This window comes from Thalassophryne amazonica, chromosome 9 (assembly GCF_902500255.1).
Source record: "Thalassophryne amazonica chromosome 9, fThaAma1.1, whole genome shotgun sequence".
In the NCBI taxonomy this organism is placed as follows: Eukaryota; Metazoa; Chordata; class Actinopteri; order Batrachoidiformes; family Batrachoididae; genus Thalassophryne; species Thalassophryne amazonica.
In genome coordinates, this window is record NC_047111.1 from 111,549,022 (window position 1) to 111,576,800 (window position 27,779).

Genomic DNA, 27,779 nt, shown 5'->3' on the forward strand with positions numbered 1-27,779 from the left:
TGAGTGTTTGGATGAGAAATGTCTCAGTTTTCACTTCATTTCATTTCAGTGCTAACTTCCACAATTCAGAGGTTAGCACAGATTCAGCTTCAGAGAAAATTTTTTTTGAGTGACTACGTGATTTTTTTTTTTTTCTGAAGTTCAACTTTGGTGATGTCCAACAGGTGGATTTGCATCAATCCTCAATTACAAGTAAACAGTTTATAAAATAGGGTGATCAGATGTCCCCATGTTCTGGGGACAAGACTGCAAAGAAAAAAAAAACCTTTGTCTGGAAAGGTGAGCAATTTTAAATATGGATTACAAACTGACCAAAAAGAAAGATCCAGCAGGGGAGGTGGGTGTTGTTTCATAAACAGTCTTGTCGCTATGACTCAAAAACAATTTTCTGAATGACATTTATTGTGGAAAGATGGTCCACAGGTCAAAGAGGACATATATCCTTGGCCATTATCAAGTCTGGCCCAAGCAAAGTAAAGAGTCACCCCTTTGAGTCTGGTCTGCTTGAGGTTTCTTCCTCAAATCATCAGAGGGAGTTTTTCCTTACCACTCTCATCTGTGTGTTTGCTCTAGGGGTTGGTAAAGTTAGACTTTACTTGTGTGAAGTGCCTTGAGGCAGCTTTGTTGTGATTTGGCGCTGTATAAATGAAATAAATTGAACTGAAATCTGAAAACATGCCCCGGTGCCGCACACTGCCGCATCCACCACACTGCAGTTGGAGATTATTTCTCTGTCAGTAGCTATGACATTTTGATCATGTGGCTTTTCTGGGTGTAATCCAGCACACAGGTACCCCAGTGACTGAAGAAACCCAAGGACACACCCACATTTCACATGGCTGCTTTAGTCAGATGGTTAGTTTTGAGAGGTAGGGATGAACTGATTGTCTGCCTGGGTAGTTGCCATCCAGGACATAGGATGGATCTATGGTGTGGTGGATGTTGTGATGCGTGAAACCAGTACATGTTGCTAGAATTCACCTGACTCGATTAGTTGTTGACTAACTAATGGTGTCCAATTACTAGACTATGATTTTCATTGATCGTCCCAACACCTACTTTCGAGAAGTAGGGGATGGATTGTTGTGGTTGCAATCCAGGTCCCAAGACAGTTCGGTAGTGTGGTGGATGTGGTGACACGCAGCATTAGTGACCAGCAGAGGGCACTTATGTATCCTTCTAGCTGTTGATGGGTTGGGGCTAATTACAGTTTTTAATTGATTTCTTTGAGTCAACTCAAAAATCCCAAAGGCCTAAACAGTGCCCCCAATGGTCAAAATGACACATTTTGTTTGCAAAAGGCTCTAACTGTGCCAAAACATTTAAAATAAGGAACAAAAGCAAATTTAGCCTTCAAACAGCACAACTTGCCCACAGGTGTATGAGCAAATACAATCAATCATAACACAATGGACAACAAAATACAAACAAAAAGCAGCACTCAGTGTGAATCAGTGCACCACTGGTTGACATTGTAGCCCGTAACTGTTACATGCCAGTGCCGTTTGCTGCATTCTTGCAAAAAAATGGATCCAGAATCAGATATGCTTTGATGCAAATTTTATTGATTCCATTACATTCTTCTTATTATTTTTTTTTTTCAGGATTTTTTCATGGCTGACAACTGAAATATTCCTACAGAAAGTATGTAAATCAAAATATGTAAAATCCATTACTGTAGGAATTATAAGAATCATAAGAAATTAGGAAAATAAAAAAACAATCTTTTACAGTAAAGAACAAAAAATTTTAGTAGGCTTATACTATAAGAGTATAGAGTACAGTAGGATTGATACTCAGTCTCTTCTGTCTTGACGAATGGGCCACATGGCCTCATCCACATCGCATCCAATGTTCTCTCTGGCAATGCAGCGAGGGAAAAACCTTCTGGCATGCCTGATCCAGCCTTGACATGCTTCTGCATCAAAATCTTGGGCTGCAGCAGTCATTGCAATGAGCAGGGGCATCCGATCATAGGGGTGATGATCATAAACTTTCCATCCCCAAGCACTAAAAAATTCCTCTATCGGATTAAAAAAAAAGGGGAATACGGTGGAAGGAACTGCACCATCATCCGAGGGTGGACTGGAAACCACTCATTTACAATACAAGAGTGGTGGAATGCCACATTGTCCCATATGATAACGAACAGTGGCAAGCCAGTCCTCAACAGCCCTCTCTCCTGAGGTGGGATCAGCATGTCATGAAGAGCATCCAGGAAAGCTATGAGGCGCTCGGTGTTGTAGGGGCCAGTGGTGGGAATATGGCACAGGACGCCATCATTGGAGATGGCAGCACACAGTTATGTTGGTGCCCATCAACCCTGGACCTACAATAGTGGCCCTATGCCCAATGAGGTTCCTTCCTCGTGTCCTGACTTTACACAGATTGAAGCCGGCCTCATCTACATAAATGAAGACGTGATGTGCCCCCTCAGCTTCAAGCGCCATTATTCTCTAAAGGAAAAAAAGTCCAAATTATAATGACATAAAAGTGACTCTAGTTGCCTCTACAGTAACTGCAGGATAGAACAAGGCAGACAGGAACAGTATAGTAATGATTCCTTACCTCCACTTATTGGCATCTGGCCTCCTTCACAGCATCAGAGTTCCTTTGAAAAAGAGCTGTTTCATTGCCATATGGTTCCTCCTGAGGATGCAGTCTATGGTGGTCTCACTCACAGTATTTATATACAGGCTTCTCCTGTCTCTCCTGCACTTTTCTGCTCTGGGTGTGAAATGTTTAGTTATTCCTCGGCCTCCTTTAGCAGTAATGGTACCTGTAATAAGTGTAGCTTATTCGTAGCTTTGGAGGCCAGGCTAGGCGAATTGGAGACTCAGCTCCGCACCGTGGAAAATTCTACAGCTAGCCAGGCCCCTGTAGTTGGTGCAGACCAAGGTAGCTTAGCCGCTGTTAGTTCCCTTCCAGCAGATCCCGAGCAGCCGGGAAAGCAGGCCGACTGGGTGACTGTGAGGAGGAAGCGTAGCCCTAAACAGAAGCCCCGTGTACACCGCCAACCCGTTCACATTTCTAACCGTTTTTCCCCACTCGGCGACACACCCACCGAGGATCAAACTCTGGTTATTGGCGACTCTGTTTTGAGAAATGTGAAGTTAGCGACACCAGCAACCACAGTCAATTGTCTTCCGGGGGCCAGAGCAGGCGACATTGAAGGAAATTTGAAACTGCTGGCTAAGGCTAAGCGTAAATTTGGTAAGATTGTAATTCACGTCGGCAGTAATGACACCCGGTTACGTCAATCGGAGGTCACTAAAATTAACATTGAATCGGTGTGTAACTTTGCAAAAACATTGTCGGACTCTGTAGTTTTCTCTGGGCCCCTCCCCAATCGGACCGGGAGTGACATGTTTAGCCGCATGTTCTCCTTGAATTGCTGGCTGTCTGAGTGGTGTCCAGAAAATGAGGTGGGCTTCATAGATAATTGGCAAAGCTTCTGGGGAAAACCTGGTCTTGTTAGGAGAGACGGCATCCATCCCACTTTGGATGGAGCAGCTCTCATTTCTAGAAATCTGGCCAATTTTCTTAAATCCTCCAAACCGTGACTATCCAGGGTTGGGACCAGGAAGCAGAGTTGTAGTCTTACACACCTCTCTGCAGCTTCTCTCCCCCTGCCATCCCCTCATTACCCCATCCCCGTAGAGACGGTGCCTGCTCCCAGACCACCAATAACCAGTAAAATCTATTTAAGCATAAAAATTCAAAAAGAAAAAATAATATAGCACCTTCAAATCAAATCAAATCAAATCAATTTTATTTATATAGTGCCAAATCACAACAAACAGTTGCCCCAAGGCGCTTTATATTGTAAGGCAAAGCCATACAATAATTACGGAAAAACCCCAACGGTCAAAACGACCCCCTGTGAGCAAGCACTTGGCGACAGTGGGAAGGAAAAACTCCCTTTTAACAGGAAGAAACCTCCAGCAGAACCAGGCTCAGGGAGGGGCAGTCTTCTGCTGGGACTGGTTGGGGTTAACCCTAACCTTCAACTGCACCACAGACTAAAACAGTTAAATGTGGTCTATTAAACATTAGGTCTCTCTCTTCTACGTCCCTGTTAGTAAATGATATAATAATTGATCAACATATTGATTTATTCTGCCTTACAGAAACCTGGTTACAGCAGGATGAATATGTTAGTTTAAATGAGTCAACACCCCCCAGTCACACTAACTGCCAGAATGCTCGTAGCACGGGCCGAGGTGGAGGATTAGCAGCAATCTTCCATTCCAGCTTATTAATTAATCAAAAACCCAGACAGAGCTTTAATTCATTTGAAAGCTTGACTCTTAGTCTTGTCCATCCAAATTGGAAGTCCCAAAAACCAGTTTTATTTGTTATAATCTATCGTCCACCTGGTCGTTACTGTGAGTTTCTCTGTGAATTTTCAGACCTTTTGTCTGACTTAGTGCTTAGCTCAGATAAGATAATTATAGTGGGCGATTTTAACATCCACACAGATGCTGAGAATGACAGCCTCAACACTGCATTTAATCTATTATTAGACTCAATTGGCTTTACTCAAAATGTAAATGAGTCCACCCACCACTTTAATCATATCTTAGATCTTGTTCTGACTTATGGTATGGAAATTGAAGACTTAACAGTATTCCCTGAAAACTCCCTTCTGTCTGATCATTTCTTAATAACATTTACATTTACTCTGATGCACTACCCAGCAGTGGGGAATAAGTTTCATTACAGCAGAAGTCTTTCAGAAAGCGCTGTAACTAGGTTTAAGGATATGATTCCTTCTTTATGTTCTCTAATGCCATATACCAATACAGTGCAGAGTAGCTACCTAAACTCTGTAAGTGAGATAGAGTATCTCATCAATAGTTTTACATCCTCATTGAAGACAACTTTGGATGCTGTAGCTCCTCTGAAAAAGAGAGCTTTAAATCAGAAGTGCCTGACTCTGTGGTATAACTCACAAACTCCCATCTTAAAGCAGATAACCCGTAAGTTGGAGAGAAAATGGCGTCTCGCTAATTTAGAAGATCTTCACTTAGCCTGGAAAAACAGTCTGTTGCTCTATAAAAAAGCCCTCCGTAAAGCTAGGACATCTTACTACTCATCACTAATTGAAGAAAATAAGAACAACCCCAGGTTTCTTTTCAGCACTGTAGCCAGGCTGACAAAGAGTCAGAGCTCTATTGAGCTGAGTATTCCTTTAACTTTAACTAGTAATGACTTCATGACTTTCTTTGCTAAAAAAATTTTAACTATTAGAGAAAAAATTACTCATAACCATCCCAAAGATGTATCGTTATCTTTGGCTGCTTTCAGTGATGCCGGTATTTGGTTAGACTCTTTCTCTCCGATTGTTCTGTCTGAGTTATTTTCATTAGTTACTTCCTCCAAACCATCAACATGTCTATTAGACCCCATTCCTACCAGGCTGCTCAAGGAAGCCCTACCATTAATTAATGCTTCGATCTTAAATATGATCAATCTATCTTTATTAGTTGGCTATGTATGCTCCACTCTGCATTTAATCATTAGTGATTGATCTCTGCTCCCCTCCACAGCATGTCTTTTTCCTGGTTCTCTCCCTCAGCCCCAACCAGTCCCAGCAGAAGACTGCCCCTCCCTGACCCTGGTTCTGCTGGAGGTTTCTTCCTGTTAAAAGGGAGTTTTTCCTTCCCACTGTCGCCAAGTGCTTGCTCACAGGAGGTCGTTTTGACCGTTGGGGTTTTTACGTAATTATTGTATGGCCTTGCCTTACAATATAAAGCGCCTTGGGGCAACTGTTTGTTGTGATTTGGCGCTATATAAATAAAATTGATTTGATTTTGATTTGAAGACAGTGACCCCAAGCACACTAGTAAACAAGCAGAATCTTGGTTCCAAATCAACAAAATTAATGCCTCGCAGATGTGAAGAAATCATGAAAAACTGTGGTTATACAACTAAATACTAATTTAGTGATTCACAGGATTGCTAAAAAAGCAGTTTGAACATAATAGTTTTGAGTTTGTAGCGTCAACAGCAGATGCTACTATTATTGTGAACACCCCATTTTCTACTTTTTTTTACTAATAGCCCAATTTCATAACCTGGATTAATCTTTTTAGTCACATAGCACTGCTATTATTCTGAACACTACTGTATCGTTGATAGATTCACCTCCATCTGTTTACATTGATGTTGCAGAATAAAATCAATCAATCATAAACAATATTTTATTTACCTTTAACGGCATCTGCAGGAGGGCATACGTGTGCGCATACATGAGCTTTTACTAGAGTGGGTGACCTTTGACCGTGTGTGATGCGCGTGCATGGTGACGTCCACAAGATGACTTGTAAATCACTCCAGAGGTGTTATCAGGTTACAAATACAGCATTTTCAGTTTTAGACGTGTTTATTTCTCAATAGCTTTTACATAATATATGAGAAACATGTTAGATCTACGTAGATAGAAACACAGTGGTTTCGAAGTGGGTTTCCCACCATGTTGGATTAGCAGCCAAAGAGATGTTTCGGGTTTCAGCTCCCTCCAAAGATTTTCTATTGAGTTCAGATCTGTAGACTGTCTAGGCCACTCCAGGACCTTGAAATGCTTATGGAGCCCCTCCTTAGTTGCCCTGGCTGTGTGTTTGGGGTCATTGTCATGCTGGAAGACCCAGCCATGACCCATCTTCAATGCTCTTACTGAGGGAAGGAGGTTGTTTGCCAAAATCTCGTGATACATGACTCCATCCATCCTCCCTTCAATACGGTGCAGTCGTCCTGTCCCCTTTGCAGAAAAGCACCCCTCAGAAGAATGTTATCTCAGATACTACATTATTAATTCTGACACATTGATTTCGCCCTGATAAATAAGATTTTAACCAACTTATTGTGTTTTCTGATAGTTTGAATCTTTGTAATTTTGAATAGAGAAGTTCATGATTTACGGTACTGAACGCTCTGCGTAAGTCTAAGAAAATTGCTCCAACAACACCTCCTTTGTCTAAATTTGATTTTATGTTTTCCAAGAGATAGCTACAGGCTGTATCTGTAGAATGGTACTTTCTAAAACCAAACTGCATAGGATGTAACAACGTATTTGATTCTAGATGGTCAATTATTTGTCTGGACACTACCTTTTCTATGATTTTGGAAAATATTGGAAGAATGCTAATCGGTCTATAATTTTCCATTTCTTGTTTATTACCATATTTGTGTATAGGAATTATTGCTGCAATTTTCATTTTATCTGGAAAAGAATTTTGTTCAATTGAAAGATTCGTTAACCTTGTTAGTGGTTTAAGTATTCATAATTTTTTTTAATGAGCGCAGAGTCTATTCCATAGATGTCTTTGCTTTTTGAATTTGTCAGAGAAACCAAAATTTTTTTTTTACCTGAAATTCATTAGTTAAGCATAGGTTCAATTTTGGGTTACCTGTAATTAGTCTTTTTTTGGGATACACTGGAGTTCATATATAGAACTGATAAAATATGTGTTAAAATTATTTGCAATACTTACGCTATCATTAAAAATTTCATTACAACATTTAATTTGTGTAATTTCACATTTTTGATGATCTTTGCCCGTCAATTTATTGAGTGTTTCCCATAAGGCTTTATTATTGCCTTTTGCTTCTTTTATTTTATTTTGAAAAAAATTTGCTTTAGCTTTCCTGAGTTCTGATGTTACTTTGTTCCTCATCCCTTTAAATACTATGTGATCTGTATTCCGGCCTGATTTAAAAAAATTTTTTAACGCCATATCGGTAATTTTCATCATTTGCCTCAAGGTCTCATTTAACCAGGGTATATTTTGCTTTTTATCTTTTATTGGTACTGTTTTCCTGTATCTAGACAATATGTCTTGGATTGTACTTATTATTTGATTTGCCACGTCTTCACAATCAGGTCCTACAATTTTTCCATCCCAGTTAATCAGCCCAAGATCATTTTCCAAAGGTTCTAAGTTTCTTTTTGGAATAATATCTACACATTTTACCTTTATTTCCTAAATCGGGATAATTTACGTGCAACTAATGTAAGATTGTGGTCAGACATTCCAGTTATTAAATTGTATGTTTTAGAGATACGGTCTACTTTATTACTGAGAATTAAATCCAGTAACGTTTGTGATTTATTGGTGATTCGGGTAGGCTTATTGATTAATTGTGACAGTTGATATTTAATGCACATGTCACTCAATTTCTTTCTTGTTTTTTTGTCCATCCAATTTAAGTTGAAATCCCCCAGAAGGATCATTTCTTTTGCACTATAAATTTTTAACAATTGACCCAGGTCATCATAGAAATCTTCCTTAGCGGACGGTGGTCTGTAGAGGACAAATACAAGAAAAGACATTTCAGGTGATAATGTAAATTTTACACCAATACACTCTAAATTGTTGTTGGGTAAGTCCAGTTGTTCACATTGCAAATATTCTTTGACATATATCATAACCCCTCCACCTTTGCAATTTATTCTATCGTTTCTATATATTTTGTATCCAGGTACTATTATGTGACTTAAGGGGGAGTGAGGTTTTAACCAGGTCTCCGAGAGACACAGATAGTCTAAATTTGAGTCCGACAGAAGATGTTGAAGTTGTTCCGCTTTTGAAAATATGCTTCTAATATTTATATGCCCCAGCTGGGACGGTGTTCTTGGGGTTGGTCTCGTCCTCCAAACACGGCAAGTGGAGTTGATTCCAAAAAGCTCTATTTTGGTCTCATCTGACCACATGACCTTCTCCCATGCCTCCTCTGGATCATCCAGATGGTCACTGGTGAACTTCACAGGGGCCTGGACATGTGCTGGCTTGAGCAGGGGGACCTTGCTGCCCTGCAGGATTTTAAATCATGACAGCATCATGTGCTCTCTTCAGGTCATTGACCAGGTCCTCCTGTGTAGTTCTGAGCTTTCTCAGAATCATCCTTACCCCACAAAGTGAGATCTTACATGGAGCCCCAGCCCGAGGAAGATTGGCAGTTATCTTGTGTTTCTTACATTTTCTAATAACTGTGCCAACAGTTGTCTTTTATACAGGTAACGGGTTCAAACAGGTACAATTAATACAGGTAAAGACAAACTAACAGGTCTGTGAGAGCCAGAATTCTTGCTTGTTGGTAGGTGATCAAATACTTATTTCATGCAATAAAATGCAAATTAATTATTTAAAAATCATACAATGTCATTTTCTGATTTTTTTTTTTTTTAGATTCTGTTTCTCACAGTTGAAGTGTACCTACGATATAAATTACAGACCTCTCCATTCTTTGTAGGTGGAAAAACTTGCAAAATTGGATCAAATACTTATTTCTCTCATAGATACTTATTTAGTATGATTTGTTTCTCAGTTTTACCCTACTCCAACTGGCTATATCAAAAGAGTGAACCTGAATCCTTTTGTCAGCGCAGTCTAGGGATGGGCAGTGATACGATTTTATCGATATCAATACCATTATCGAGTCCGCTTATTGATCCAATTCCTTATCGATTCCCTTATTGATACCTCTGTGAATTTTCTGTGTACTAAAAGTAGGCTTTACAAGTTTTCTATGTCAACAACATTTTATTGAGTCTTAAAGTAAATAAATATGAAATTGGTCACTGGATTCTTGATCTCTGGACAAAAATAGAAATAAACAAAATCTGCAGTTTTGTCAAAAGCATTTCCTTTCAGATATTAATGGCATCCGCCCTTTTCAGGTTTCAAATCCCGCAAAACTTCGGAGAGGTCGCTGCGCTGCGAGATCTCAGTAACATTGAGAACTGCATTGAGATGCTCTGATCACGCTGCACTTTAACCACTGCACACGGACAACAGCATTAACATCGCAACATAAAACTATTTTTATATTGTGCCTAAAACTGTCATGAATATATTCTCTGGGTTTATAGACGTTGTTATTGTGTTTATTTTATGTAAACATGCGAGAATCACAGTCTGTCTCTCCGTTATTTTCAATGGGAGCTGCTGTGAGCGACACTCGCTTCCTGATCATGTCGTTCTGGGGGAAAGTGAAGTTTGCGCTTTAACGTCTTGATTATTGTTCTTTACAACACTGTTTGTCCTCTTTGTTCCAGACTAATATATATAATATGTCTGAAATTCGGTTTGCATTTATTAAATTCCACGCAGATTAAACGTAGCAGACACGGATTATTCATTATAATTGTTTTAGCAAGTTTTCAGTGTATTATGCAGCAGTCTCTTATTAACGTGATGAAAAGCATAAAAAATACATTTTTGTAGTATAATATTCATTTACAATTGTCATCATGTGGATTCTCTGTTGTTTTGACTGCAGCGACTCACTGGCGCGCAAGGGATTATGGGATACATGAAAACCCTGGATGAATGTCTCTCCATCTGAGCTGAACTCAGCCAGCTGCTGGAGTCTGCAGTTCTGCAGCCATACAGTCTTGGGCTGCTGCACATCTGCACAGGACGTCTCATTTTGGGACGAAAAAAAACCCCCATTTTGATCAATTGCAGTTTATTGTTTGTATTACAACATTAGGAAGGAGGTGTCATTTGATTTAAACGGTGATTTGCTTTGAAGTTATTAATTCCGAGCAGAGGGCAGCGCAGTGTTTGGAGCCACGGAACTGAGGACGATTCTTGTTTCTTTCTTGCAACAAGACAGGAGTCCCAGTTAGTCACTTTAATTTGCACAAAAGTGACGTACGATTGACATATTTTAATGGCTTTGAGAGGGGTTAAGAAGCGGAGTTGCTGCTTCTGAAGAGGAGCGAAACAATGAACCAACAAAGCAGCAGATCCTAGCACTGCTTCATTGGTTCAAGATTCAAAGCAAAGCCGCGCTGCAAAAATGGTTGATTACAGACCCCCTGCAGGGTCTGTAATCAATGTAGAGAAATGATCATTTTCCCAACAAACATCCTCAAAACAACGGGCGTTCTGAAGGACCGATAAGGGAATCGCTAAGCAAAAAAGCTATCGATGTCAGTGGATCGAATCACTTAACGATATCCAAAAAGAACCGTTTCACGATACCCAACCCTAGCGCAGCCATTTGTGGGAGAAGTTTAACCTGGCTGCCAACTCCAGCAAGGCATTGGAGGCGGAGGGCAGTACATTCTTGGACTTGGAAATGTTCATGTATCCATCCTCTGACTTGACTAAAGGAAAGTGCCTGTGATCATTTGTATTGAAAGTAATCTTTTCATTTCATTTTTCCAAGTACTTCTCAAAATGGAGGGACGCTGCATAAAAATGGCTGTAATTCCTGAATAGTTCATGTAATATTTCTGTTGAACCCTTTGAATTACTGCTGAAAATTGACACTATAAGAAGGTCATTTTTTACTTGATTTTATCTGGGGGGCAGAGAGGCAAAATTACAAAAATTGTGTTGCTGACTAAATACTTATCAAGCCCCCCTAACAAACGGAAAGAAAAAGCTCAGTTTGGATGTAACATTTCCCGTTGCCCCTGTAAAATGTGCTGTTCCCGATGAAAGATCACTCGAATCAGTCACAAACACACCTATTCCTGAAATAAAAATGTCCCTATATCAGTAACTGACGCATTGTTTTCGGTTACTGAACTCGCCATACTGGAGAGGACTAGAACGATTACGGTAACAACTAGCTCTGTTCTGGGCAAAAAAGCCTCCTTTCCGGAGAACATGGCGAGTTATCATTTCTTGAATACGGAGAGCAATAATTGATACAACTGTAAAAAAAAATGTACACATTGAAGGACAACAGTTCCAAAAGGTGAAGGAAGCCCTAAATGGAGAGTCATCATCAGTTTTTATGTAATTCGGTACAGGAGAGTGTGACATGTAGCATCTTCACTACAGTGGAGAAACAGTTTGCATATAATAAGAACACACACACACACAGACCCACATATTTTCATTTCACACTCAAGTAGGGCGAATTGATTGTACTTGATGCCAAAATTGAATAGATGCTATCTACTGTTTAATATACACAGGCAAATATATCAACCTTATGATCACTTCTTGTGTTCTTTGTCCACCATGTTTTTTCCGCTTTGGTCTCTGGAAACGAGGCTGTTTTGTCCAGAGAGGCCGAACTGTCACAGAAACTGCTGATGTTGTGTCCGCGAGTGAGCTTGTTGTTACCATAATCGTTTTAGTTATCTCCAGTATGGAGATTTCCGTAACGCAAAATGATGCATCAGTTACTGATAGGGACGTTTTTATTTCGGGAATAGGTGTACAGTAGTGTTCAGAATAATAGTCGTGCTATGTGACTAAAAAGATTAATCCAGGTTTTGAGTATATTTCTTATTGTTACATGGGAAACAAGGTACCAGTAGATTCAGTAGATTCTCACAAATCCAACAAGACCAAGCATTCATGATATGCACACTCTTAAGGCTATGAAATTGGGCTATTAGTAAAAAAAAAAAGTAGAAAAGGGGGTGTTCACAATAATAGTAGCATCTGCTGTTGATGCTACAAACTCAAAACTATTATGTTCAAACTGCTTTTTTAGCAATCCTGTGAATCACTAAATTAGTATTTAGTTGTATAACCAGTTTTTCATGATTTCTTCACATCTGCGAGGCATTAATTTTGTTGGTTTGGAACCAAGATTTTGCTTGTTTACTAGTGTGCTTGAGGTCATTGTCTTGTTGAAACACCCATTTCAAGGGCATGTCCTCTTCAGCATAAGGCAACATGACCTCTTCAAGTATTTTGACATATCCAAACTGATCCATGATACCTGGTATGCGATATATAGGCCCAACACCATAGTAGGAGAAACATGCCCATATCATGATGCTTGCACCACCATGCTTCACTGTGAACTGTGGCTTGAATTCAGAGTTTGGGGGTCGTCTCACAAACTGTCTGCGGCCCTTGGACCCAAAAAGAACAATTTTACTCTCATCAGTCCACAAAATACGAGGTCTGTCTATAAAGTAACGGACCTTTTTATTTTTTTCAAAAACTATATGGATTTCATTCATATGTTTTTACGTCAGACATGCTTGAACCCTCGTGCACATGCGTGAGTTTTTCCACGCCTGTCGGTGACGTCATTCGCCTGTGAGCACGCCTTGGGAAGGAGTGGTCCCACCCCCTCAACGCATTTTCATTGTCTGGAAATGGCGGAATGAAAAGAACTTTTTTTCAATCAGAATTTTTACAGAAGCTGTTAGAGACCGGCACCTGGAAACCATTCGAAAAATGTATCTGGCTTTCGGTGAAAATTTTACAGGCTTTACAGAGAATAAGGACTGTTACTACAGCTTTAAGGACCCCTTTAAGGACCCCTTCTAAACGGATGGCTCTGTGGATACGAGACCGTCGTGTGCTCTTTCTCTGGTTATCACAAGAGCTGGACATCAGCCATTTTCTGGCAGATTTCACTTTTAACAAGAGATTTTGTCATGGAAAGCCGCGCGGAGGCTTCCCGCGTAAAGACCGATTCACTTTGGAAGCGAGACAACGGAACACCTCCATTTCGGCGTGTCAGAGGACAAGTTTGGACATGCCTATCTCGGCTTTCAATGCTTACCAGTCCAGAACACCCCCTTTTCTACTTTTTTTTTTTACTAATAGCCCAATTTCATAGCATTAAGAGTGTGCATATCATGAATGCTTGGTCTTGTTGGATTTGTGAGAATCAGTGCTTAATTTGTAAAGTGGGAGGTCCCGGAGCGAAGAAGGGCGGGGGGGAGCTTGCGAACAATGCTGTGCGCCACACTTAAAATAAACTCCACACCCACACAAACGCACACACATCTTCACAAATGACACCAACACCCTGCCTTTTCCTCAAAAATTACTACATTTATGTTTGCTGTCTGTCTCTGTACTTTTCTGTCACTTTTGCGCTCTTTTTCATACTTTTCCCTCGTTTCAAAAGTCACCGAACGCACTTTACCGTAATATATGCAACATATAGCATACTGTTGGAAAGCACGGGTTCTTGGCTTGCTGTCAGTGTTGAAATTTTTCAGAGTGAGGGCTTACATGAGAACTTACGGTAATGAGAATCAGCGGCGCATTAGTGTGAAACTTCCATGTTTTTCCTCTGCGTTATGACATCACAGGTTTACGTTTACCGTAATACACCATATATCACTGGAAAGCCCTTGGTGTTAGCTTAACAATGCGCTTTGATACATATGGAAAATATGGCGTGGGCGCCATCGCCGTAGATAAAGGAATAAATAGCTGGCGGAGCCAACGTCAGAGGTTCCGGAGCGCGCTCCGGCTTGCTCCCCCTCAAATTAAGCCCTGGTGAGAATCTACTGAATCTACTGGTACCTTGTTTCCCACGTAACAATAAGAAATATATGCAAAACCTGGATTAATCTTTTTAGTCACATAGCCCTACTATTATTCTGAACACTACTGTATTTGCGACTGATTCGTGTGATCTTTCATCATAAACAGCACATTTTATGGAAGGAATGGGAAATGTTCCATCCGGATTGAGCTTTTTCTTTCCGTTTGTTAAGAGGCCTGCTTATGGATCTGACTGTATGTACGTGTACTTCAAACGAGTCAGGGCTGCAGAGATTTTTTTTTCTATCACTGCTTTACTGCATATTTCAATCACTTAATCTGTTTTTAGTCAGCAAAACTGAGTTTTAAGGAAAGTCTATCCCCAGCTACATCTCTCCCTGTCTTAGTTTGCTATTTTTTTACCACCATCAGCAACTTCCAACACATCTTATCTCATTAACTGAATTAAAAAGAAAAAGTGTTCCAGTCCACTTTGGCTGACGAAACAAATATCTTTGCCAAGCAGCCACGGCATCGGCCACCACTCTCACTGTAATTAAACCATCCAGGAGGTGAACACAGACAACGTTAATTTAGCCTCTGTTATGTGTCAACGCGGGTTGAGGAGCGGACCTGCGTCTGATGGAACCCAGCGCTAAATAACCAGAAAGCGGTTCCAATAACAAAACAATTTATTTTTTCCACCCTCTGGTGCATAACAAAGTGTATGAACAAAAAATGCGTCAGTCTGGTGGAGTGAAGGCTGGCACGCTCTCCAGCGCCTAAAAGGATCGAAGCCCGGCGCTTCTGGAATCACTTTACCGCCAAACACCCCCCAGGTGGACACGACAAACCGACTCTCTGCGAAGGATAGAAAAGGTGAGGTAAGTCAGCAGCTACAATCAATATCCTTCAAAAGGCACACACTATCAGCAACACATTCAGGTCTGTATTTAAGCTTTATGTAAATGAGCAGCTTCTCACAACAGGTGGAGGATTACCACTCCGCACGCCACGGCAGTGAGAAGCGAGCTGCACAATTCTCATCACAATTAAAATCTACTGCGTAACAAAATACCAAGTTACTATCAACAATTAGTCAAACAATTAATCACCTCAGATGTGTGCTGACAGCATGTGTCCCTCACCCTTCTTCCTTCACAGGCACGATGTGTCAAACGCAGGCGCGGTCCTCAGCGTCTCACAAACGAACATCACAAGGTCGAGTTCCTGGCAATTCTGCTTGAATCACACATGACTTAAATGCAGAACGCCATCTCATTATCTGCTTCAGCTGAAAGTCTTTAAGGCTGCACGTGAGCACCAGTCACAGGTGCTGCACATTACGTTGATGAGGGTGAAGGACTCTTCAGCCAGCACCTTCTCCACAGACAAATCAGTTTTCATACCACCTGGAGAGCAAAGAAAAGAAAAGAAACACCAAAATGTCCAGCCACACCCCCCAACACACAACAGCCTCGGTGGAAAGCGTTTACTAATTATGATCATAAACAGATAAAACGGATCTATCACCATTTCATTTTTTACCCACGGCCATCAAATATGGCCATAGGGTATTGCGAAGACTTTGCAACCATCTGTTTGTCTGTGCTCAGCACAAGTCCAGTCCTATTACTGCCAGAGTAATACCTTGGACAAACTCAAAGATGGTTAACCTTGACCTATTTTAAGAGATTAAAAAGTCACATTCTGTTTCATTCTGTTCCTTTTTTATCTTTTTTTTTAAGTGGCTGAGGTGACAGCCAATCAGAATAGAGCGGCACTGTGACGTCGGTGACAGGTCTGTGTAAAACCGCTTCATTTATGTGTTTACATAACATGTTTCTATATTATGTAAAAGCTAGCAACAAATAAACAATTCAAAAAGTGAAAACACTTTTAGAACCTAATAACACCTCTTAAGTGATTAACAAGACATAAGGCAGATGTTAGCATGGTGACGTCACAGGCTGGTAGCTAGCTGCAAACCGTTTAGTTTGTGTGTAAATATAACCTCTGTCATATATTATGTAAAAGCTAGTGAGAAATAAACACTTCTAAAACTGAAAATGCTGTTTTTGTAAACTGGTAACACCTCTGGAGTGATTTAACTGACATTTCGCAGACGTCAGTGTGCAAGCTAACTTCCGTTAACTCAAAGCTAACTTCTGCTCTTGTCAAAAGCTCACAAACGTAAATATTGTTTATGACAGGTTGATTGATTGATAGAGGAGCTTTTTTGAGCATGTACAAACTATAAGCAAGACAATGGGATCTTAATAATTAATATAAATGACAATAAATGTAGAATTAATTATATATATATATAAAAGCCAAGTGGCCTCTGTGTGCATGTATACCTGTGTATGGCTTCAGTCATAATCCGGGGGGAGCTGACGTTTGCCATTTGGTAAGCATGCTTATATATTTTAGGTCAAGGATGAACACTGCGAAAAGGGAAAGTTGATAGGGCAAATATATTTGGAGAAATCAGCCATTTTAACCAACCAGCAAACATTGTGCTGCTATGCACAATGGGAGTTTGTGGTTTTGAGCTTTTAAATGTTGTTATTGTGGTTTATGTTAGTTTAACAGTGTTGTTAGTGTTATTAATTAATTTATTGTGTTTTTGTAGCTTTTGTAGTTCATGAGTGACTTAAGTTTCATCTTGGTACCATGAGTGAAATGTACAGTGTTTTTAATGTCTTCCGCTACTATCTTTGTTTGTCAAAATTAAAAGTAGAAATAAAATCATAACAACAATAATAACAATAACAATTATCATTATTATTATTATGGTGTGTATATGATAATAAATAACATTTAACAGGAAATAAAAGGATTGAGTTTTTCTTCTAAAAATTGTTGAGGTTTAAGGTTCTAAAAACATTCTGGACTCACGCCATTCCAACTCATTATACCAGCTTTGCTTAATTTATTATCACCCTTACCACAAAAATGTCAGCTTCCTATTTTATAAACACTACCAAATCTAGAACCAGTGGATCCCCACAGGCACCACGGTAGTACATATATATACTTTGCACTGGGATAACAATTAAACAACTGCAAATATAAAGAAGACGATGCTCATACTGCAGAGAGTATGTTAGCATTGCAATATATTTCTATGTTATGCCACCATCACCCCAACTACACGTCAGTCTGACTAAACCTGGAAAAAGGCTAAATCCAAAATATGGTCCATGAACACACAATGACATTTAGCCTGACGCACAATATATGTGTCGTTACACGAAGAATTCGCTCAATTTTTCTTTTTGCACCATCTTTAGAAAATGAGCCTGACATAAAGATTGGTGATGTGGTAAATGTCTGACACAAGTAGAGCCCGACTGATATTATATATATTATATATCGGCCGGCCGATATATATAAGCCCTTTTCAAAGTACTAACTATCCGCAGAAATTTTGCCGATAGAACGCCGATAATTTCTCATGAACAGAACAATTACTGAAATAATGTTTGTGTTAGCAATGTAAAATGTCCTTGCACCATTTGTCCAGTAGATGGAGCTCTGACTCCATTCAACTGAGAGCTGCTTACACCCCTGCTTAAATGTCTTCATCACCGGCCCCCGTAGTTCGCTGTCACACTGCACTGATTGGCTGACAAAATGGCAGAACGACTGGAGCAGCGCATCAAATTTTCCCAGAAACTGGGCGACAGCCAGGTGGAAACCATTCGGATTATTCAGACGGCTTTTGGTGACGATCCTATGGGCATCACACAGATTAACGAGTGGTACAACTGGTTTAAAGACGGCCGCACAACGGTGGAGAGCGAGCCACGCTCCGGGCGGCCATCGACATGCTGAAATGACCAGATCATTCCAAAGTGAACGCTGTGGTGATGTGGGACCGTCGTGTGACTATCCGAGAAATTGTGGAAGAGGTGGACATCAGCACTTTTTCGGCACATTCCACTGTGAAAGAAGATTTTGCCATGAAAAGACTTGCAGCGAAATTCATGCCGATGGCTTTGGCAGAAGCTGATGGTGCAGCAAAAGTGCCACCGTGTTGAAGTCTCACAGGACATGTTGTGACATGCCCAGCTCTTCCACAATTTCTTGGATAGTCACACGACGGTCCCACATCACCACAGCGTTCACATTGGAAATGATCCGGTCATTTCAGCATGTTGATGGCCGACCGGAGCGCGGCTCGGTCTCCACTGTTGTTTGGATGTCTTTAAACCAGTTGTACCTGTTGGGAAAGTGTAGGTACACGGACCCACAACAGGGGGCGCAAATGAACGGACAATGGAGGAAGTCAAATACAACACTTTACTGTTGTGAAAGGGCACAACAAACACAACAGATTACAATAATAGACAAAAGGTCAAATCACAACAGGTGTCGTGTGGGCAGGCTCGAAGATAGGAGACGTCTGTCCAAAGTAGAACCGGAACCACACGATTTCCTCCGCCACCAGACCCCGGGAATACTGGAGCCGCCAAGTCCCGAACTCCCAGGTGGCCACTGCCTCCGCGTGTCGGATCTGGTACTGCTGGCGAGGAACAAAAAAACAATTAAAGGTTGGCGCGTATGCACCCAGCAATTCACACGGCAGGAAAACCAACTCCACCTCTTGTTGGAAAAAGAGTCTGTTATACGATACACAAAAAGTCACAAAAGGTTACTGTCGAATAAATCTCACAGCCAGCTGAGAACGTTACCTTCCTGGTAAAGCGATATCTCGGCAAAGAGGTGGAGATGACATCTTGCTGATATACTGATGCTGATCAGATGAGTGGTGACAGCTGTCATAGGTGATGAGTGTCAGCTGTCACCCCGGCTACTCCTGTTAGGCGGCAGCGCCCTCTGGTGCCTGGAGCCCGCACTCCAGGCAGGGTGCCCTCTGGTGGTGGTGGGCCAGCAGTACCTCCTCTTCAGCGGCCCACACAACAGTACCGCTCCTTAATCTGTGTGATGCCCATAACATCGTCACCGAAAGCTGTCTGAATAATCCGAATGGTTTCCACCTGACTGTCGCCCAGTTTCTGGCTAAATTTGATGCAGTTGCGCTGCTCCAGTCGTTCTGCCATTTTCCTTGCAAAGAAAAAAACGACAAGAGACTCCACCCATCATCACACAAAGGCTGCTTACAAGCAAATGACGCAATCGACAGGCGTGAAAAAACTCACGCATGCGCATGAAGGTTCAAGGTTGGCTCATGCAAGCACACGTGATTCAAATACATCAGGTTTTTGAAAAAAATCAAAAAGGTCAGATACTTTTCTAACAGACATATATATAGTTTTGTGTGTTTTGTGTGAAGTTTTGTGTAACAAACCATGACACACTGTTACCCAAAATAAAGCTTGAAAGAGGGCTTTTCAACAATTCATCTAACCAAGGGGCTAAAAGACATACCTGCAGGACCCCCGCCAGGAACCAGAGGTCCGCTGAGGATAAACCTAAGCAGAGACTGTGAAGCTATTTAGTCCATGGGCCAAGAAGGTTTCTGGTACCACTAAATGGGACAAAACGACACTTAGAATCCAGCCTCAATGTACCATGGCCTACACAAAAAATGTACGCTCGCCATCGCTGAAATGGCTAAAAACAGCCTCTGACGTCTAGAATGTGTCAGATTGTACGGTGCATTTTTCATTGCAACAATCCCAGATATATCCAACAGGTGGCAAATACATAGCATAAGTTAAACAAACCTGCTTTTCCAACTGATATGGTGCATCACAAATTCAAATCACAAATTCAAATTCACCATATTCTAATGTGTTGGTCTTCACTTTATGGCATTTTAAATTAGAGACCTAAAAGATGATAGAATCATTTATTTTTTAGTTATTGCTTACACAAGGTAACTGGGATTGATTAACTCACTCACCTACACAGGTACATGTTTGCTGTGAAAGTGCTATGCTGCTGCCAGCACTGGGAATAGAGTAATGTTCAAAAATAAAAATAAAATACAGGATTTGCTGAACCACCTGTGAAAGGACACAGGAACAATGATGACCCCCCCCCCCCCCCCCCCACACACACATACATACATACACCCCACCTCCACCCACCGCTGGACTGACAGTATTGCACACTGGGCAATTGCCCAGTGGCCTGATGGCCTACTGGCCTGCAGATTTTTTTTATTTTAGTTTTTTACGAAGTAAAGCGAGCTATGAGCTTTTCATCCGCATTTTTTTTTTTGTTTTTTTGTTTGGTTTTTTGTAGCAGCTACGACTCGTTGTCACCTCTTAAAGTGCGGTGATAACAGCACACCTGCACTGAGCTTTACAAAGACATTTTTATGCTTTTTTCCTCCTTTATTTAGAGCTGAGTTGAGCCGCTCCGTATCTGCACGTTAAAACAGCTGATCCTCCGCGACGCGTCAACAACTAACACTATTTTCCACTCAAATGTACCTAAACTCTCTTTCTGGGGAGCACATGATGTGAAAATGCAATAAAACTTTCTTACCTGTAAATCTGGTCATGTTTTCTGCATAAATAAATGTTATCCATTCTTTGTGCTCAAACGCCAAAGCAGGGGCGAATCCAGATGGAATGGGGGTGTGGAGCAAGGATGTGCCCCCCCACAACACCCCTAGATTAAAGGTCCAGTTTTGAAGCCTTTTTTACTACAACTACTAATACTACTTAAAATAATAATAATTTCGACAAGTAAAATGTTTAGAGAAAATGTAAATGTTAGAAAGAATTTAACAGTTACATTTATTAACAATGTAGGTTAGAAATTACAAGTTTTACTGTTACAGTGCTGTCAACAGTTAAATATGAGGTCAAGAAAGAGGTCTTTATTTTACTTTTTATAAAAGAAGTATATATTTTCATTGAAGTCAAGAAAGGGTGACTATAAAGTGAGGCGGGGACCACTACAGCCATGACAGTAAGTGAAGGTTAACTTCAGCTATTAATTGATGAACAGCATCCTAACTTGTTCATAAATCAGACATCTGTGTGTGAGAGAGACATTCTGATCTTCTGGTCCGAAGTAAAGTGCTGTCTAACTGGGTCACTCAGATATGAATTAAGGTTGGATATTATTTCTGTTCGTGCTAACTCTGCCAGTTATGTAACCTAGCCTAGCAATGTAACCTGTGCAAATGGTGTGCATGGCTAGCTACCATGCTGTCGCCACCAGGTTGTTTCTTTATTCTTTATTCTATTTGTGTGACGGTCGTGCGTCGGTCATACAAAGTATGCTGTTTTGCACAGTCTGCGGTGCGGTGGCGTGGTATAACGGTGTCCCTGTCTAAAATGTATTTTCCCAAGTCCTGGCATAATTTCACATACCTAACATTTTGCTTTAAATTGAGAGTCATTCTCTAAGTTGATTAGCAACACAAATTGGTAATAAAAGAAATCCTTGATGTTACTTGTAGCGTGTAGTGAGATAGACAACTGTCTCCATCTTGTGGCCTTTTTGTGTATTCCAGTTTCAAAAGTTCAACCTTTGTATCCAGTCATTGGTCCAGTCATCCAGTCATTTCTTGCTTTATATGATGAATTGTATCACACAAGTAATGATATATTATTTATAGTATAGCCTACAGTATTTCTATAACAAATGTTTTTAAATCTTTTCTATTTCTAAATTTAAGTAACAAGGCTGAATGAAATGACGGCTTATTATGTCTAAAAAGTAATGTGACCTACTGTCAATAGATCGTACTTTTGATAAGCCTATGATAACTGTATTTCGGGAGAACTTTTCATAATGCTTCTTATAGTGTTAAAATGTATGTGTCTCCTGGTGCACATTGATCGGTTAAGGGACCCCCCCCCCCCCCCCAAACAAAAAAAAACACACTGTCACAGCAGGCTTAATTTTTTTTCCCCTTCGATACCTGGTGGTGGCCTGGTCTTGGTTAAAAATGCCCGGCCTGAAAAATTTCCCCAGTCCCGCCCTGCCTCCACCCAAATGGATCTGACATTAGCAGTAGCAGAAGCCACATTTGAACAAGACGTCCAAGAATGCTGCTTTTGTCAGTCTGATGATTTCAGTCCAATTCCCTGGCATGAATGAGATGGTGACAGACATATTGGAGCCTGTGCTCCTCTGAGCACACTAAAATAATGTTTTATTTCTGTGGGACAGCAGCAGCCTTTGAATTATTCAGTGACTATCTAATACTTTATTTGTCAATGAATCTTTTTTCACAGGATTGCTGGGGTTGTTTCTGTATCTCTGGGTTTGCATAAATCTCAGCTCAAAGAAATTATGCACCGATGTAACTGTGCAGGTTAATAACAGTGTCAGCTCCATGCAATGTGCAGCATTGAGCCACTGTTTCAAATGTCAAAGTTAAGACTTTATGATGGGCTGAGAGGATGCATCAGTGTCGAGGACTGTGCTTGAAAGAGTGGATTAACACTTATGAAAGTAAAAGGGATGATCGTTGATATGAATATAAAATATCACAAAAAAGTCTATAAATGAAATATACATGCTAATACAAGACAACCATTCCTGTCAGCTATTGCAGGAAGGTTCTTGGTCCAAACCCAAAAGGGACTTTCTGTGGTGTTTGTGTGCTTCGTCATAGTATTTCCATGTTTTGTTGTGTTTGCATGCTTTGTTATGTTATTTTCATGTTTTGTTATTTGTGTGTTTTGCTGTGGCATTTGTACATTTGTTGTGGTGTTTGCATGTTTTCTTTTTTGTTATTTGTGTGCTTTGTTGTGGCATTTGTGTGTTTTGCGGTGGAGTTTGTGTTTTGTCATAGTGTTTGCATGTTTTGTTGTGGTGTTCACGTGTTTTGTCGTGTTTGTGTGTTTTGTTGTGGTATTTGCGTGTTTTATTGTGGTGTTTGTGTTTTCTTATGGTATTTGCTGCTGTTTTTCTGTGGAGTTTATGTGTTTTGTGGTGTTTTGTCATAGCATTTGCGTGTTTTGTTTGTTGTGGCGTTTGCACAGCCGGTCTGCTCTGTGTCAGCCTGATCAGTCAGATCTCAGAAGCTAAGCAGAGCAGGACCTGGTTAGTACTTGGATGGGAGACCTCTTTGGAACACCAGCGGCTGTGGAGAAAAGTGGAGTTGCATCAGGAAGGGCATCCGGCGTACAACCTGTGCCAATTACCAGTGTGGATCTGGTAACAAAACTGGGAGCAGCTGAATGAACAACAACGTTTGTTGTGGTGTTTGCATGTTTTGCTGTGGAGTTTATGTGTTTTGTTGTGGTGTTTGCATGTTTTATTGTGGTGTTTGTGTGTTTTGTTGTGGTGTTTGCATGTTTTATTGTGGTGTTTGTGTTTTTGTTGTGGTGTTTGCATGTTTTGTTCTGATGTTTGTGTGTTTTGTTGTGGTGTTTGCATGTTTTGTTCTGATGTTTGCGTGTTTTGTTGTGGTGTTTGCATGTTTTGCTGTGGAGTTTATGTGTTTTGTTGTGGTGTTTGCATGTTTTGTTCTGATGTTTGCGTGTTTTGTTGTGGTGTTTGCATGTTTTCTTTTTTGTTATTTGTGTGCTTTGTTGTGGCATTTGTGTGTTTTGTTGTGGTGTTTACATGTTTTGTTGTGGTGTTTGCATGTTTTGCTGTGGAGTTTGTGTGTTTTGTTGTAGTATTTGCATGTTTTGTTTTGTTATTTGAGTGATTTGTTGTCACATTTGGAATTTATGTCTTTTGTCATAGTGTTTGCATGTTTTTATCAGGCTCGATAGGCAGGATGGGCAGGACACAAATGCACAACGCTGGAACACAGTTTAGAGGAGACGAAACGTTTACTTGGTGAACAAGCTGGGGTCAGTACACAGAAAGGCATTCCAAACAGAGCAACAGGATCAGAAACACCAAGCAAAAAAGCGTGGTTGGAGTACACAGGCAGGAAGTCAAAAAACCGATGAGGCAACAAAACAAGGCTAGGAAGCGAAGGCACAAGGCACAATGATCTGGCAAAGGACAGAGACAAACTGTGAGGCTTATAAAGCACCCAGGTGATTAATAGCAAACTCAGAACAGGTGTGTGGAGAAACTCCCAGAACTGGGGTGTGACCAGACAGAGAGAAACACCCACCAAAGAACCAGGAGAGAAAGGCAAGAATCAACAAGACAGAGAAAACCCAAGCAGAAAGATAGAGCAGAGACAGAACAAGAGGTAGATGGAGCAACAACAACCACCCAGAAAACCAAGAACCTGAGAGTTTTTTCTATGGAGTTTATGTGTTTTATTGTGGTATTTGCATGCATGTTTTTCTATGGAGTTTATGTGTTTTGCTGTGGTATTTGAATATTTTGTTTTGTTATTTGAGTGCTTTGTTGTCACATTTGGAATTGATGTCTTTTGTCATAGTGTTTGCATGTTTTCTATGGAGTTTGTGTTTTGTTGTGGTATTTGCATGTTTTTCTGTGGACTTTATGTGTTTTGCCATAGTGTTTGCATGTTTTGCTGTGGAGTTTATGTGTTTTGTTGTGGTGTTGGTGTGTTTTGCTGTTGAGTTTATGTTTTGTTGTGGTGTTGGTGTGTTTTGCTGTTGAGTTTGTGTTTTGCCATAGTGTTTGCATGTTTTGCTGTGGACTTTATGTGTTTTGTTGTGGTGTTGGTGTGTTTTGCTGTGGACTTTATGTGTTTTGTTGTGGTGTTGGTGTGTTTTGCTGTGGACTTTATGTGTTTTGTTGTGGTGTTGGTGTGTTTTGCTGTGGACTTTATGTGTTTTGTTGTGGTGTTGGTGTGTTTTGCTGTTGAGTTTATGTTTTGTTGTGGTGTTGGTGTGTTTTGCTGTTGAGTTTATGTTTTGTTGTGGTGTTGGTGTGTTTTGCTGTTGAGTTTATGTTTTGTTGTGGTGTTGGTGTGTTTTGCTGTTGAGTTTATGTTTTGTTGTGGTGTTGGTGTGTTTTGCTGTTGAGTTTATGTTTTGTTGTGGTGTTGGTGTGTTTTGCTGTTGAGTTTATGTTTTGTTGTTGTGTTGGTGTGTTTTGCTGTTGAGTTTATGTTTTGTTGTGGTGTTGGTGTGTTTTGCTGTTGAGTTTATGTTTTGTTGTGGTGTTGGTGTGTTTTGCTGTTGAGTTTATGTTTTGTTGTGGTGTTGGTGTGTTTTGCTGTTGAGTTTATGTTTTGTTGTGGTGTTGGTGTGTTTTGCTGTTGAGTTTATGTTTTGTTGTGGTGTTGGTGTGTTTTGCTGTTGAGTTTATGTTTTGTTGTGGTGTTGGTGTGTTTTGCTGTTGAGTTTATGTTTTGTTGTGATGTCGGTGTGTTTTGCTGTTGAGTTTATGTTTTGTTGTGGTGTCGGTGTGTTTTGCTGTTGAGTTTATGTTTTGTTGTGGTGTTGGTGTGTTTTGCTGTTGAGTTTATGTTTTGTTGTGGTGTTGGTGTGTTTTGCTGTTGAGTTTATGTTTTGTTGTGGTATTTGCATGTTTTTCTATGGAGTTTATGTGTTTTGTTGTGGTATTTGAATATTTTGTTTTGTTATTTGAGTGCTTTGTTGTCACATTTGGAATTGATGTCTTTTGTCATAGTGTTTGCATGTTTTCTATGGAGTTTGTGTTTTGTTGTGGTATTTGCATGTTTTTCTGTGGACTTTATGTGTTTTGCCATAGTGTTTGCATGTTTTGCTGTGGACTTTATGTGTTTTGTTGTGGTGTTGGTGTGTTTTGCTGTGGACTTTATGTGTTTTGTTGTGGTGTTGGTGTGTTTTGCTGTTGAGTTTATGTTTTGTTGTGGTGTTGGTGTGTTTTGCTGTTGAGTTTATGTTTTGTTGTGGTGTTGGTGTGTTTTGCTGTTGAGTTTATGTTTTGTTGTGGTGTTGGTGTGTTTTGCTGTTGAGTTTATGTTTTGTTGTGGTGTTGGTGTGTTTTGCTGTTGAGTTTATGTTTTGTTGTGGTGTTGGTGTGTTTTGCTGTTGAGTTTATGTTTTGTTGTGGTGTTGGTGTGTTTTGCTGTTGAGTTTATGTTTTGTTGTGATGTCGGTGTGTTTTGCTGTTGAGTTTATGTTTTGTTGTGGTGTCGGTGTGTTTTGCTGTTGAGTTTATGTTTTGTTGTGGTGTTGGTGTGTTTTGCTGTTGAGTTTATGTTTTGTTGTGGTGTTGGTGTGTTTTGCTGTTGAGTTTATGTTTTGTTGTGGTATTTGCATGTTTTTCTGTGGACTTTATGTGTTTTGTCATAGTGTTTGCATGTTTTTCTATGGAGTGTGTGTGTTTTGTTGTGGTATTTGAATATTTTGTTTTGTTATTTGAGTGCTTTGTTGTCGCATTTGGAATTGATGTCTTTTGTCATAGTGTTTGCATGTTTTCTATGGAGTTTATGTGTTTTGTTATTTGAGTGCTTTGTTGTCACATTTGGAATTTATGTCTTTTGTCAAAGTGTTTGCATGTTTTCTATGGAGTTTGTGTTTTGTTGTTGTATTTGCATGTTTTGTTGTGGCGTTTGCGTGTTTTGTTGTGGCGTTTGCGTGTTTTGTTGTGGCGTTTGCGTGTTTTGTTGTGGCGTTTGCGTGTTTTGTTGTGGCGTTTGCGTGTTTTGTTGTGGCGTTTGCGTGTTTTGTTGTGGCGTTTGCGTGTTTTGTTCTGATGTTTGCGTGTTTTGTTGTGGCGTTTGCATGTTTTGTTCTGATGTTTGCGTGTTTTGCTGTGGCATTTGCATGTTTTGCTGTGGCGTTTGCATGTTTTGCTGTGGCGTTTGCATGTTTTGCTGTGGCGTTTGCATGTTTTGCTGTGGCGTTTGCATGTTTTGCTGTGGCGTTTGCATGTTTTGCTGTGGCGTTTGCATGTTTTGTTGTGGTATTTGCATGTTTTGTTTTGCTATTTGAGTGCTTTGTTTTCGCATTTGGAATTGATGTCTTTTGTCATAGTGTTTGCATGTTTTCTATGGAGTTTATGTGTTTTGTTGTGGTATTTGCATGTTTTTCTGTGGCCTTTCTGTGTTTTGTCATAGTGTTTGCATGTTTAGCTGTGGATTTTATGTTTTGTTGTGGTGTTGGTGTGTTTTACTATGGAGTTTGTGTGTTTTGTTGTGGTATTTGCATGTTTTGTTTTGTTATTTGAGTGCTTTGTTGTCGCATTTGGAATTTATGTCTTCTGTCATAGTATTTGCATGTTTTTCTGTGGACTTTATGTGTTTTGTCATAGTGTTTGCATGTTTTGCTGTTGAATTTATGTATTTTGTTGTGGTGTTTGTGTGTTTTGCTGTTGAGTTTATGTGTTTTGTCATAGTGTTTGCATGTTTTCTTGTGGTATTTGCATGTTTTATGAAACCAACAGAGCAAAGACACAATTAGGCAAGATTACACTAATTAATAGTTCTAAATGACACACTGAGTGATGTGCAAAGGGCTGCAGCACACTTTATTAGAAGACGTGTGTACATATGGCTTTCATTTATAAAGCTCATAAGCATATTTAAACACATTTTAGGAGTTGATCAATACACAAACACAAAAAATACAGCTTTTTAAATAACAGGACAAATTTGGATTAATAAGTGATTTAGAACAAGTTGTCTTTGCTGACAATTTTAAGGATTTTGGCTCTTCAAGAATGTCATATTGCTTAGTGGGGTCTTTGCTATCTTCTTTATCTGCTTCTTTGCAGTTGCTGCCTTCTTTTTCTTCTATCTATCTATTTATTATT

The 27,779-nt window shown here is 40.1% G+C and overlaps 1 protein-coding gene across 1 annotated transcript in view; it reads right to left on the reverse strand.

Annotated features, from left to right (window-relative positions):
• Positions 1-27,779, reverse strand: part of pcp4a (Purkinje cell protein 4a) — a 65,457-nt gene that overhangs the window by 36,962 nt on the left and 716 nt on the right. The gene's annotated exons all lie outside the window — the stretch shown is intronic.